Source organism: Mustela erminea, chromosome 12, assembly GCF_009829155.1.
Source record: "Mustela erminea isolate mMusErm1 chromosome 12, mMusErm1.Pri, whole genome shotgun sequence".
NCBI lineage: Eukaryota > Metazoa > Chordata > Mammalia > Carnivora > Mustelidae > Mustela > Mustela erminea.
In genome coordinates this window covers 25,248,731-25,263,826 of record NC_045625.1, presented here as the reverse complement: position 1 = coordinate 25,263,826, position 15,096 = coordinate 25,248,731, and the positions used below count along the sequence as shown (strand labels likewise).

General features: G+C 44.5%; 1 protein-coding gene across 12 annotated transcripts in view; it reads left to right on the top strand.

Moving 5' to 3' along the window:
* The window catches only part of ZNF462 (zinc finger protein 462), a 144,877-nt gene that overhangs the window by 19,585 nt on the left and 110,196 nt on the right, over window positions 1-15,096 (top strand). The window lies entirely within an intron of this gene.

The following is a 15,096-nucleotide window of genomic DNA, read 5'->3' as shown; positions in this document are numbered from 1 at the left end:
GCCCTTAATAGAGTAACAAGCTGTACTAAGGGAGATGGAGCAGGTCCAAATATCCTGATGATACCCAGGACAGTAGCTTTACTGTAAGACAGGCAGTTGGGGCATTAATTGCTGAGCAGACTCTTTAACCTCAAAACAACCAGTCGTGGTTTTATAAAATCTTAACTTTGCTACGGATCTGTTCAGGTGATCTGCTCCCAGCCAGAATCTGTGTAGGAGGATAAGCATGTGTCCCCTGTCTGTAAAGTGTCCTGAGGAAGCCGCAGGGCCACCCATTTTTTTTTTATTTTTAAGCCTGCCATCCCTATCATCTACCAAACTTAATCAAAACCATTGTTTTCTTAGATAAAGGCCCTTCACTGGAGGGGAAAAAAGGTCAGAAAAAATAATACATAGTGGAAGAGAATAACACGGAGATATACCAAAGCGTGTGGTTCTCCAGGTGGAATTTCTGATTTAAAAGCCTTAGGTAGCATCTACTGGGACCCTAATCAGTAGCCCTCAGCCTTCTATGATACTCCCTCAAACCAGCTGGTCTCATAAAGACCCGTTCTTACCGTGGTTCCCTATTGTTCCTCCATTAGGAGACAGCTACCCAAGTCACCCTCAGGAGCTTTGCAGAAAGTGCAGGTGAATTGAGCCAACATATCTTTGTGGGAGCAGTGACATCCAGTTGGGACTAGGACTTTGAATTTGAGAATACAAGCCACGTGAGAGGCAGGGTGGCAGAGGGACGGACCCTTGGAGCATGTCCAAGGAGGTAACTGTAGAACGTCTTAGGTATTTAGGCCTGGTGGTGGAATCTCCCATTATCCTGAAAACAAAAGAAAAGAGCCTCTTCAAAGGCAGATTCCACTGTAATGTGAAAACGCACATTGTGGAGATCACATAAAATGGTATGCATTCAGGAAAGCAGAATTGTATCCTTCCTTCCACTTGAGTGGAAGTTCTCAATCATGCATTCCATCTTCTCCTGTGGTTTTGCCTCTGATTAGTAATTTTGGGGGTTGGGGGACTGAGAAGTGACGTGGTTTTAAAGAACAGATGTCAGCTGTCCCTGACATTCCTCCCAACTCCTTGGTCGTCTCAAGTGTTTTGAGTACCTCAACCATTCTTTCTCTGACCAGTGGCTGTAGCTTGTTAATAATGAAGGAACATCACCCATAGGTCCTGAAATTAGCAAGTGTTAAATGTTATGTGATTATTAGGGGAAAAACAAGATAATCTAGTCAGTGGGCTTAATTAGGTTGTGATTGCCCAATTGCTGCTTCATGATAATTATATTCATAACCCCGTTTCTAGACGTCAACTACAATTATCAAAATTGACCCCAGCACAGGTAAGTGTTAGCGATCTTATTTGAAGCAGCTACTGAACAGTGAATTTCCAGTGTTCCCAGGGTGTTCTTCTCTGTTCCTTTCCCCCCTACTTGCCACCTTCTCATCATCTTTTAGGATTTTTAGCAGAAAGATCAGTGGTAACATTATTTTGTCTGTGACCATGTACATATTGTGTCACTAGTGTTGATGGCTACAGAAAAATACTGAAGTTTTTAAGAGTCAAATATGAGTAAAAGAAAAAGCAAAGCATTAATAAATCAGCAAATAGGAATCCTGAAACATAAAAATCCAAATTGGGCTAGATTTTTTTTTTTCCAGCCCTTGAGATCTGTTCAGTAGATTTAATGTGATTCATTTGAACAGAGCCTTTCTTTTATAAGGCATAGTCCTGAAGTGAAAAAGTATCCATCTGTGTTTGAGATACTGTCTTATCAATGTGACCATTAGGGTCTGAGAACAGAGGGAGAATTTTTAACTTTATATTAACCACACCCTTTTATCCCCCAAATTCATGACATTTGCCAGTAGGGTATTCTGGTAGAAAAAGAATCTGTCGTTGCTGTGGACATTGTTTACTGTTTATCGCCCCAGTGAAGGCAGGGATTTCTAGGAAATGCAAACAACAACCTGTATCAGAAGTGGGTATGTCAGTGTGACACCGTGAATCACTGGGGCCAGATTGTCACTTGGCAGCTTTCCCTTTCTGACATTCAGTTATATGAAAAAATAATGGACTTAAAATTTGCACACGGGCTAAACTTCAGTGCGGTTGAACTGTGAACAACTAGGAACTTGGTTACTATATATAGGTGTGTGTGTGTACATGTACATATACATATGTACATATATCTAAATATGTAAACATGTATGTGTATATTATCTCTGGGAGAAGGTGCTTATTTTTTGCTGAAACATCAGGAACGCAAATTTTGCAGAAATGCAGTTCTCTGTGGAGGAGTCTTCATTAAGAGAGTGGTGTGTAGTATATAGAGCAAACTCCGTGGGACTGCATGAGCACGGGATGAAATTTGTCTCTTTCCCTTCCTCGCTGTGTGACCTTGAGTAAGTCACTTAACCTCTCTGTTCCCGTGATTTCCTACCCAATAAAAGGGAGATGATAATTGAATCTGTAGAACTGACATAAGGACTACGAGTTATGGGTATAGGGGTCCTGGTTCATAATGGGCACTTGTAAAATGATCATTTCTTCCTTCCTCACTGATAGAGAAACTGGGGTAGAGGTCTCCCAGGGCTTTGCCAGATGTGAATTGTTTTGTCCTTGGTCTTAAACTCCGTGTTTTGAGTCCCGCCTGATTAAGTTTGTGCCATGTCTGCCCTAATTGATGAATGGTCCCCACCGCTGTTGCGTGGTCAGAGGGAGATTTCCCAGACTGTAAACCTCTGCTCTGCCCAGCTGTGGGCCCCGCCGTGCTCCGCATCCGTGTGTGGGTGCTCAGGAGGGATTTGTAAGCTACCTGAAGATGACGCCTTGGCCTCTCGGAGTGGTGTATTTTCATGGTGACAAAGCCTCGCCTCTCTCAACCTTGTAGAGATCTATTCCCTGGAATGTTGTGGGGGAACAATTTTTAATCGACAAGAACTTCTTGAGCATTTTGGAAGCAAGATGCTATTACTGTTCCTATAGCTTGGCATCATTCTGGCAAAAACACGATTTGTCTTTTCGAGAACACAGAGTTCATTGCGATGAAAATTGAGCTACGGATGCCTCTCTTGCAGCCCCACTCATGTGGATAGCTCTGAGCTAGTTCGAGAACAGGCTGGTGGCCTTGCCTAGAATTGCTTTGGTTTTCTCTGTGCATGTGTTTATTTTGAAAGCCCATGTCTACTTGGTCTTCTTAATATGCTGTAATATCAGATGCTTTGAGATCTCAGGGTTAAGGAGGCTAATTTTAGAGTGCCATAAGGGTAGATGGTATTTCAGAGTGTAGAAGGGTAGGTAGACTAATGAGACTTACCTAACCTTGTTTGCTCCAAGTTAGAAGAACATTTATTGATGGCCTCGTGGTGACAGCATGGTGGTTGGTGGTGGCCGGGGCAGAAATGAAGAACCTCTGAGTGGTTCTTCGGTAAAACAGTATAGGGACTTTTCCCCCTTTAAAAGTAGTTACCCTTGATGATTTATTTATTTATCTTCTTTGGAAATTTTTACATTTCAAGAACTTCCAGAGAGACAAGGATGTCAGTGGACTTTTTTTTTTTTTAAATTATAAAGAATTTACAGTTGCCGCTTTAAAATTGTGTCCAGAGATTCTCTAGGAGAGAAGAGACCATGCATTTATTTTGCTGTGTTCAGATCTCTAGGATGATCTCAAGTGAGAGATTTTGGGTCGCCCAGGGGAGACCCCAAGACTAAGGAGGTGACCGTGTAGCTGGTTCTAATCGTGGGGCATACCCTCAGTAAAATAAGACGTATGGGGAGAAACAGGAGGAGCTGAAACCAGGACTTAGGATGCCTGAAAAGCTGGGAGGGGGAAGATTTCTCCAACTTCCTGGAGATTTTTTTGGTCAGGGGTGTATTGGGGAATGCCACGGTCATACGTGTTGGGTTCTTTACAAGTTACAAGATCCGTACTTTTCCGTGGGTAGCAAGTAGTAGAATAATGATTGGTTTAACTTGGGTCAGGCTCTTAATTGGCTGGGAGCCTCCAGCTTATCTTTAACATGGAATTCTGTCTGTGACGACACGGCTAAGAGGCATAATGTATGTAAAGCGCCCAGCACCCTTCCAGGTACCCAAAAGACGGCCACCTCTGCAGTTCATTTGCAGTTAGTAGCCATCCAGTGCCTCTCGTGCAGATGGCTTGCTCTTGCCATTTGTCCTCCGCCTGGCTTTGCACGCCTAGTTAGCAGTTGTGGGATGATGTAGAGTTGGAAAGAATGTAGAGTCTTCACTATCCTACAGCGTGTTTTATGGATGCTCTTGTATTTCAGAAACGTGTGCCGGTCCAACTCTCTGGCCATCAAACATTTATTGAGCACCTTTTGAGTACCCTTGGCATGTGCCTCCTCCCCCTGGGTGGTTGAACCCAGGGGCTTGTGAGACCTTCCCTCTCTCGGTGGTGTTCGGCTCTTTGTTTTGGTAATTGAAATGATTATGATGGAGATGGTGTCCTTCCCCACATTTAAATAGGTTGGAGTCAAGGGCTGGTGAACTGTGGCTTTAGCCAGTGGGAAATGGATTCCTGTTTAGATGCCTGCATTTCTGAGTCTTTGTGTGTATATGTTTACAATATCATTTGCTAACCGTGTAGTCAGTGCTGCTGGGGTACGTAATCTGGCAGATCATTTAAATATTTACTCCAAAATATCTTGTTCTCTGTTGGTGTGAAGTAGAGTTTCCAGATATTTTTAGGTCATTTTCATCTTAGCAACCCTGTTGGAGAGGAACCAGACACGCTGCTGTAAACTGTCCCCACATTTTGATAGAATTTAATAAAGTAAAGTTTAATGGTTGGGTCCCAAGAGGCCAGCAGACCATCTGGTTAGCAGAAGGTTAGGTCGAGTCCTGCGCGGCTGCCGGGAGGGCCCACGAGGCAGCACCGACGCCCTGGTCCCGTGTCCAGTTGCTGAATGCGGGAAGCGTTGAAACGGTGCTTTTTCAGGTCTGCCGAGCCAGCAGCTCCGTTAGCACCGCTGTGACGCAGGAGATAATTCAGCTGGGCAAGCGGCAGCATGGGGGTGGATCTCCAGTACAGGATGTGTAATGTCAACATGAAGGATTGGAGCTGGCAGAAGGAAGGGAAGCACTCATTTCATGCCAGTGCAGGAAGCCTGGAGAGATGCTTCCCACCCCCTTGCATCTTGTCCTCTTCTGGAGCTTTCACATTATGTGTTAAATGATTACCTTGTGCAGGGCCCATGGCAAAACTTCAGCTGATTTTCTGCCTCTTTTGGAACCTGTCAGCATAAACACAGTGAACCACATTCCACACACATGGAGGGCGGGCGAAGGCAAGAGTTAGCTGCACAGCCTGGGAGGAGGAGAAAGGGCCTCGTTAGGCAGGAGCATCTTTGTGCTGGAGATGGAATCCCATTGTCCAGCCCTTTGTGCTCGGATTTGAGACCGGCCGTCCGTTCACGTCCCTTCAAAGGCTGCAATCATCCCAGAACACTGGGCTGCAGCTGGAGTCCGTGGAAGCCCGCAGAATGGTCCCAGAGATTCTGCAGGAGCTTAGCAATTACATAATTGCCGGGTAACTGGAGAGAGCCATCAGGACCGTCTAGTTCCCCTGGAAAGAAAGCTTCTACAGTTTGAAGGATAGACTGTTTTTCCCCAGTTCAACCTGAAAGCTGATGAGCAAGGACATCAAGCCACCGGTCTGGAACCGGGTCCTCTCACTGGCATGAGACAGGAGGATGTTCACAAGTACACTTGGCTGGACATTCAGTGGACGTCACAGCTGCCTTCAAGGGAGAGAGTGAGAGACAGAGAGGAAAGAGAGAGAGAGAGAGAGAGAGCAACTCACCGGGTCTCAGAAAAGTGGATTCGTGTATCAGCAGAACATAGTATCCAACTCGTTTCTAATCTGGGAGGCAACATTCCGTACGCATTCAAGGCATGGAGTGTTCCAGAGCCTTCCTAGGAATGGGATCGGCGGAGCTGCGCTTCATAACCAAGAGCCCTCTCCAGTTCTGCCTGCTCTGGAGGGATTTCCACAGCCTCTCCAGAACGAACACTTCCCTCAGACGCTGATCGGCGGACGCAGCACAGGGCCCGATGGTCATCCGATGTCCCTAAATGCTGGAATCTTCTCAACATCAAACGATGGTAGTGCCTCGGCAGCCTGGGGCTGGAGCAGACTGGACACTTTTGTCTGTGGAGACCTCACAGCGCAGGAATGAATTCCTTCTTTCAGCTTCCCGACCGCCCGTTTTTCATCGTTGAGGAAATTTTGAGGTGGAGTCGGTTAGACGTAGGCATGAGGGCCGCACTCAACCGGCGAGAAGTCCAGGCTCCATTTCTTCAGATAGGGAACAGTCATCTAAAATTAGCCGCATCTCCTCACCCAAGTGGGGACTTGCGGTTTGTTTATGTTAAGTAACTCTGCCTCTCAGTAGCCCTGCCTTTCTGGGGATGGTTCTGTGGGGCTGCTGAAGTAGACCGTGGTTTTATCAATGGCTTGCAGTTGGGCCTTTGATCACTGCGATCTTCATCTGTATCTCTCAATTGAAACATGTTTGTAGTCAGAACCTCGCAGAGGGCAAATAAAACATTTTGGCTCCCGTGTGAGTTAAAAAAGGAACAACCAGCGGGCACTGTAAGGAGTTGGACCTCCAAGGCAGATTGGGTCCACGGACTCCTAGTCCTTTTACCTTTAGACCTGCTTTCTTCTTCTACTCCTGGGTTTAGCTCTGAGGTTGATGGATGCAAATAGTTTCTGTTAGAGTTTTGATTCCTATGAAACAGCCTTGGTGGGTTTTCAAGGAGGCCGGCTGTCTCAGTCCTGCGCTTTTGTTTTGTAGCAATTGGAAGGGGGGTATAGGATCACCCATGGTGACCCTTTTCTGCGTCATTCCAGGCAGGCCTTGGCACGCTCCAGCAGATGAGTAAGGGTGAGGGCAATTGGCAAGAGGACCCGCTGAGTTCATCTTGCTTTGTATCTCAGAGACTGGCCTGACCTTGTTCCCTCATCAGTGTTTGGGCACTCTGAGAAACACTGGACCATCTTTCAAGGGTCCCAGAGATTGTGCTGGGAGCAGTGTGCTCTCATACTAGGAAGGGACACTTGACTCAAGTGCAGAGACCACATGGAAGGGGAGCTCTTTGCTGTCAGCATTGGGAGGTCTGTGAAGACCTTGGCAGTGAGGGCCATGGTGTATAGTAGAAAGAACCGAGACCTCAGAGCCAATGAGGAGCTGCATGACCCTGAGTGAATGATTTCATCTTTGATCTTCAACTTTCTTATCTGGGGAAAAAAGAAATCTGCCTTGTAAGCTTCACATGGGGAATAAATGAGATTGTGAATGTAAGTCTCTGGTGTGGAGCCTGATGTATTAGCACATAAAAATACTAATTTCTTTTTCTCCCATCCTTAAGTTTTCATAAAACACTTATTATAGGCAGAGCACTGCTGACAGTGACCATCTGATTAGGAGTCAGAATACACTTGAGCCCACATGAAATCCCCATAAGGGGGCGTGGGACTGATGCTTTCATTTAACATCTTGGCCTTGTGGGCTGGAGAAAATATGTTTTATTATATGGTAACTTTGATTTATTTATTTACTTTTTAAATAAAAAGATTTATTTATTAACTTATTTATTTGAGAGAGACAGAGACAGGGGGGAGGGGCAGAAAGAGAGAGAATCCCAAGTTGACTCTCCCCTGATCACAGAGCCTGATGTGGGGCTCGATCCCCGGACCCTGAGATCATGACCTGAGCTGGAACCAAGTGTCAGCCTCCCAACTGACTCTACCATTCAGATACCCCTGTGTGGTGACTTTTAAAAGCCACTGTGCTTCTCCATGAAACATGACTCTAAAATCTGGTAAAGGAGGAAAAAAAGCACCTTAACCTCCGTTGGCACTATCTTGAACATTCTATAGTAGATTATTTATTATATTCCTCAGATGAGGTTCTATTTTTGTTTTGTTGTTGTTGTTGTTTTGATTATGGTTGCACAACTAACCTCTTTAAAAGAAAAATCTGATATTTCTCAAAAATAGCACAGATGGGAGATAGTTGGGTGACCAGAACTCAACAGATAAATCAATGACCCTCACAGCCTCTTTTCTCTGACCTCTAGCCCAGTGTGCCATTTCTTATGTTGGTGTTCCATGAAGTCTTGTTGACTGTTTTCAGGGAAAAAGTTAAAATTTAGCCAAGTCAACTTGGAAGGCCAACCAGTAGTTTCTCAAGATCAGTTATGGAACAGAACTTGACTAGAAGCTACAGAAAGGCAGGCTCAGGCTCTCTCCTTCTCATCTGTATAACTGGTGCCTTGCACAGTGCCTGGGGTAGAGGTACTGCATTAATAAGTAAGTATTGGGTCAGTAAACTAAATCCAACACTTTTTAAAAGGTCATACTACTTTTATAAGTATCTGTTCCTTAAATACACCTAGATTTTTAAAAGACAGAACCGTATATCTTAGTTTCTTCTAAACAAAGATTGCTACTCTAGATATCACTAGTATAAAGCATTCAGCTTGAGTAAATGGAGATTTGGCCCTGACATTTTAATTTAAAAATGAGAGTTGATGTAAGTTCTTAATCAAGGGAAACCTCCCAACTCTGCTATCCATATTAAATACATTCTGGAAGTAAGAACAACTAGATTGCCATCTAGGATAAAGAAGCCAAGGAGAGTTTGGGTATTGGTGGTTTGGGAAAGGATACTAAGTTGAGGATGACGGTTTACTAGTTTGATTGTGAATGACCCCGTGGGGCACTGTAAAATTCGATTTTGTGGAACTGAGTCTGACGCATTGAGAGGAAAAAGTCAAACTCAGGAATACTCAACAGCTTAAGGTCGGTAGTTCTGGAGGCATCTCATTCGTAGTTTTATATGGGAAAAAAAAATCTTTTTCCAAGACTTTATTTGACCTAATAAGTATATGGATTGTGGCAGGTCTTTCATGGGGTAAATGGGTGGCATGGAAGCCTCAAGGAATATAGGAAAAAAATGTTAGAGAAAGAAAAGATGAGTATGGAGCATTTCCTGTCAATTTAACATAATTGAAAGAATGAGGCAATGGAACTGGGACAATAGTCATGCTCTTTGAAGATGGTCAAGCAGGTTCAGAAAACATGCTTCTCCAACCTTTGACTTTAGTTCTTGAACATTTCAGCGGAATGATTTAGACCATTGAAAGTCTAGTATGTGCAGAAGCCTTCTAGGTATGAGGTGACCTTGCAGTATTAAAGAAACCCACGGATCCTGTTAGTTCCAACCTCACTGAAGGACATATTCTGAAGAGCCAGCTCATTAAGCAAGCTTTTGAAGGGTGTGCGCTGCAGAGCAGTTTCCTGTTATTTGGTTAATGGTTGACCTAGTTCTATTGCCATATGCTTCCTGGAACGCATTCTAATATAAAGTATGTGTTAAAGCAAGACTAGGATAATAGCAGGAAAGTCAAAGCCTTTCTGAAGCAGAGACCATGGTAATGCTGGCCCAGTGAGGGCAGAAGAGTGTACGGGTGGAAAATGAAAAGACTTTTTCTCTTCTCGGTCCTGTTTACTAATTCTTACCGGAGTCCTCCTGTTTTATCCCAGGGCACTGCAAGGAGTCGCCTTTTCCCAGAGTACCTGGTACCTAGGTAGCCTGCGTTGTGAGCTCGTTTCTCGCGCCTGCTAGACCCAGTTAGGTGTTGAAGTACCCTGAGTAAAATCACTGCTGCAAGGAAAGCTTAGATAAAATTGGGCTAATGGCAGGTGATTTTGTTTTGGTATTATTATTTTTGTATTGCCAACAAGGGATTAGTAAATCTTTTTGTCTGAAGTTTGGATAGAGTCCAGAGTCGAAGACCGAGGCTTCTTTGACTGACTTGTCATTCTACCGGGAATCGGCAGCCTTGGCTGTTCATGTAGATGGATAGGAGAGTCCACACAGTCATGGGGGCTGCTGAGCAAACGTTGCACCAGACACACGGTGTTTGTTTTAACAGCTTCAGAATGTGAAGAATCTGTGGGTCTAGTCTGCTGATTGCTGGATATTTGGGTGGTGGTAGAGGAAGGTGTTCTCTTCACTGCACAGAAAGAAAACATTTGAGGAACCACAAGTGTGTGGGGGTGGGGGTGGGACAGGGTGGACAGTTCCTTTTAAATTCTTTTTTTTTTTCTTTTTAATAAAAATCCCCGTAATTGTAGAATGGGACGATGATTCCTAACCAGGCTGATGTTCAGTATCATTGTGAGAACTTGGAAACAAAAAGGAGGTTATTAAAAATAGATTTTTAGGTCCCACCACAGGAGAGGGATTCAGCAGGTCTAGGGTGGGACCCTAGAATGTGTATTCTTAGAAGCCTGATTTAGGAACCACTGGTCTTGGGAATTCAGTATCATTAGGCAGGCAAGGGAGGAGGAAGCAGCCACTGTGCTTTAATGTCTCATATGCAGGAAGTAGGAAAAGGAAAAGAGATGCTGTCAGAACTTGATATTTGTAGCTGCTTATAATTTGAGCTATGGAAGAGGCTTTCGTCTTTTCCTCCCCAGGAAGTCAGTACCTCCAGGGCACCTTACAGGGACCATATACTAAAGTGATTTGGGTTTGGGAAATGTCATCTTAGTGGCATGCCACTTACTCTGCTCCACCATCGTCACCACCCTCCGCTGCCCTGTCCTCTCCCTCCTGCCATGGAGACAGTGTTAGCAGAGTATCTGTTGTTCCATCAGTTAAATTGGATGGCATTTTTTCATAGTCGTACCTCTGGCTGAAACAAGAAGGTTATCTTATGTTGGTTTCTGCATACAAAGAAATTGCTACTGATCCACCCCAGTCACTGCTGTTCCTGCTGTTTTTTTTTTTTGTTGTTGTTGTTGTTGTTTTAATTCCCCTCCTATTAACAGGAAAGAGATGCACATGTTTACTATGAACAGTAAAGAGATGCACATGTTTACTGTGGACTTGCTCCATAAAGCTGCCCACCCGGCCTGGGTTGAAGCTATTGGCTCTGGTACTGGGCCACAGCTCAATAACCCATTTATGAATCGGGATGGCCTTGACGTCAGGATCACCCTGATTTGGGGTCTACTAGTGTGCCTGATAATGACTTGATCTTCAAGGCACAGTTAGTGGATGAATGAATGACTGAACCAGCTAAATAAACAATGCCCCCAGGAGATAAGAAGTAACTTGGAAAGAAGAAGATTCTGCTTCAAAGCAATGTGTGTGGTCAACATAACCTTTTTAAGGATGCTTTCTGCATTCATCCCAACAAAAAGGAAAATGACCCTGTTTAAAATTTGACAGACCAGACGCTTTGGCTTCCTGAGAAAATGCAGGGAAATTATTTCTTTAGGTGTTCTCTATCCCCTAAAACAACTGTCCCTGCTACTATCACCAAAAAACAAACACACAAACAAACAAACAAAAAAACAAATCCCTGCACCACATTCAAGAGGGTGGTACAGAATAGATACCGCTAAGGCTCTCTGTTCTTTCTCCCTCCCGGCCTTCGAGCTTGAAAGGTTTTGTAAGGAGTGAGAAGAATGTTGTTTGGGGAGAGTAGAAGAGAAGGAGCAATTGGGTAGAAAGAAGAGAGTCAAGGAAACTTCTCTTCTTGATAGTAATCTCTTGGTAACAGAAAACAGTGATCAGGGCCTAGGAACTTGTAGTCATGCCCTTGGCATGCTTAGAAGCTCCAAGAATGGAAGATTGTCTTTTCAAAGTTATTTTGAGGAGTTGGACACTACCTGCTAGGCTTCTAATGCTTACCCAAGTTAAGAGGTTGAAGTGCCTCCAAGGCTTTAAGCAAGCAGCTGAACATGTGATCTGGTTAACCCCGAGATGTTGAATAAGTGACTCAGATCACAGAGGCAAGTGATCCTGCCCCACCCCAGCTGCCCCAGCAGAAGTCGGTGTTAGAGTCAGCCTGTGGACAGTTGGTAGAGAGCTCACATGGAAACTTTAGAACAAGGACGACTTGAATTGGTGGTCCTGCACATGGGACTTAGGTTGAGTTGGTGGACATCTGTTGCTTGGTGCTCTGATTCACAAGTGTTGCCAGTTTCTCCCTCCGCCCATACCCCCTACCCTCTCATGAACCACTTGAAGAGAAGGGGAGGATGTCAGGGAGTCATGAGTTCACCTAATGATTTGCTCTTTGGATGTTTCCTCATCTAGATAGATGGAGGTTTTTGTTTTCCCCAAGAGAAGGTAGAGTGTGCCCAACGTGGCCTAGAAATTGTGTGAAGCCTATTTGGAATAAAAGAGCAGATGAACAGATTGCATTTTTATTAAGTAATAATTAGGAGGTAACCCATACCCACGAAGCTGGTTTGTTGGCCTTCTGGGAGAGGAGGTAGCTACGGAAGGACTCACTCAACATGATTGACTTAGTACAAAAGGAAAATGGGGGTGGGGTGGTAGGCAGGTCGTTGAACTTGCTACCTCACCAGACCACTCTTTAAACTTTCTCTGTCTTTTCCTGACTCCAGTGTGTTTACATAAATCCAAAATTATTTGAAAGCTTAAAATGTCTTTCTTTTTTTTTTTTTTTTTAAAGATTTTATTTATTTATTTGACAGACAGAGATTACAAGTAAGCAGAGAGGCAGGCAGAGAGAGAGGAGGAAGCAGGCTCCCTGCTGAGCAGAGAGCCCAATGTGGGGCTCGATCCCAGGACGCTGGGATCATGACCTGAGCTGAAGGCAGAGGCTTTAACCCACTGAGCCACCCAGGCGCCCCTTAAAATGTCTTTCTGTTCCTCTGAGTGAATGTGCTGCCTATTTCAAAAGTTGATAATGACTCAAGGGTATCCAGCCCTCAAGATTCAAGCCACTGCATGTTGGCAATGATACTGAATCCCAGTTTTATAAATAAAATGCTGGGGTGCCGCCTTGAAGAGCCAGACATAGTCTGCGAGCACATTCTAAATCTTGATCCATGGGTACACAGCAGCGTCAACTCAAAAAAAAAAAAAAAAAAAAAAAAAAATCACCAAAAAGCAAAATGCACATACACAACCCCCTCCAGAAGAGAGGGTCCAAAAGGACTACTGCCATCTGTCCTGGACGTAAGATTACTGGTTCTAGTCAAAGAGATGAAATCCCGAGCCAGGATGGATCTGTTCAATCATCCTGCCCAGCCCCTTCATTTTGCATCTCTGGAAAGGCTAAAGTGATTTGTCAGAGTCCACAACGTTAAGAAGTTAGTTAGGGAAATGCAATTTCAGTTTCCTGCCTTGGCCATCTATGCTTACTCCACTAGAACAGTGTTGGCAAGGAGCTTGTATTTCTTGTGCCCGTTTTGATTGATTGGTGAAGACTGCCCCGAGCTCCGCTTTGAGGATTCTCTGCCTTGTCGAGGCTTGTTGGAGAGGAGCGTGGAGATCAAGCAGAGAGGGCTGCAGTAGGCGGGAGAGGGTAAATGATAGGCGGTGGCACTTCCCCATACTTCTTGTCCCTTACAATTATGTATTTTGAAATCATAGACTCACTCTCCACCAAAACACTTTCTCACTTGGTGTTCATGACGTCTTCCTATTTCCAAATATTTCCAAGAAGAGGATATTCGGTCAGGAGGCAACTCTCAGGCAGAACAGCTTAGCCAGGTGACTTATCGAAGGTCACTAAGTTGTTAGGTAGCAGTTGGAACCAATGATTGGGTGTTGGTGGTGATTTTTATCAACTAGCCCAAGAGCTCTTTCTGCATTTTCATACGGTCTCACCTCGATACTGTTCCACTACCACCTTCTTGCCCGCTATGCATGCTGTCCACAGTTTGCCTTTATTGCCTACATGCTTTGTGGGACCTCCTAGACCATCTGCTAAATCCTTTCCTTGGGTGGATGGTTCAGAGAATTCATTAACTTGACAGTTAATGAATGCAGTCAAGCTGTAGAAGGGAGCCGAGCTAGAACCCTGATCGTGACCGTCACTGCTCCAAGATATTTCCTGGGAGGTTTCCTACCTGCTACAGCACAGGTGATTTTTGAAACTAGAAGGAACCTTGGAGATTATTTATTTAATCTGATTTTATAGCCAGAGAAATGGAATCCAAGAACATTTAAGGGACTTGCTCAACCCAGGTAAATAAGTTGTTAAGGAGCACAAAACCCATTGGTTTTGAGGAACAAAGCCAAACCCATGGTGTGCGTGTGTGTTGTTGTTGTTTTAATACTTTCTCTCTTTTCTTTATTTTAATGAGAAAAATGAATTTTCATCACAAAGTTCACAGAGGGCATGATCTCTAGAATCCATAAATTTCATAAAGTTAAAAGGATGAAACTGGTTAGAAGAGGACATTTTGGATTATCCTTACATGATGTAAGGAAAAGCTTTGGTCATAAATTTCTTATCATTTCTTATCACTGAATGCTCATACGCTTTAAGGTATAATTTTGGAACCCTCTCTGCTTCCAAAGATAAGCTGATGTGAGGACGCATAAGGGGTGTAAAGGTGCCGAGCCATCTGAAGGGCGCTGTGAACTTGAGATTGTCCGGCGTGGTACTAGGCACACGAGGGTGGTTCTGTCACTGTGATTTTGTTAATGTCCGGGATTTGGAGCACCTACTGCCAGAACTGCCTCCTGCTTACCGTATGTATGAACTAATAACACTTTGCCCTGGAGAGGATCAGTGTTTGGTGGGGAGGGAGATGTGTTTCACAGGCAGAACAATCTGTCCATGGCTCATATGAGATGAATGCCATTGGTAACATACAGAAAAGACTCTGGCTATTTCCCATGCCGGTGCAGCTGTTTGCCCCTCTTGGCTGGTCTGGAAAACAGAATTGAAGGTCTTCTTATCTTTCTTGCATCTTCAGCAGCAGACATTGACTTTTGAGCATGCGCAGTGCCACTGCCCGTGGTTCCCATTGGCCACTTCGCATCTACCCCCTCTCCCGACCACAGTAGCCCATACGGAAGAAAAGCGATGTAGATTTCGAAGGGATCTTGGTGCTCAAAAGGGTGTCGACCCATGGGCCTCCTACCCAGTAGGCGAGGTGGCCCACCTTGGAGCCGTTGCCTCTGCTGGATCACTTCACAAGAGCCACCACCCACAGAATCATCAATAAAAACATTTCCCTCGCTCCTTGGGGAACCTCCATCTAACCTTGAGCCTTTTGTTTTG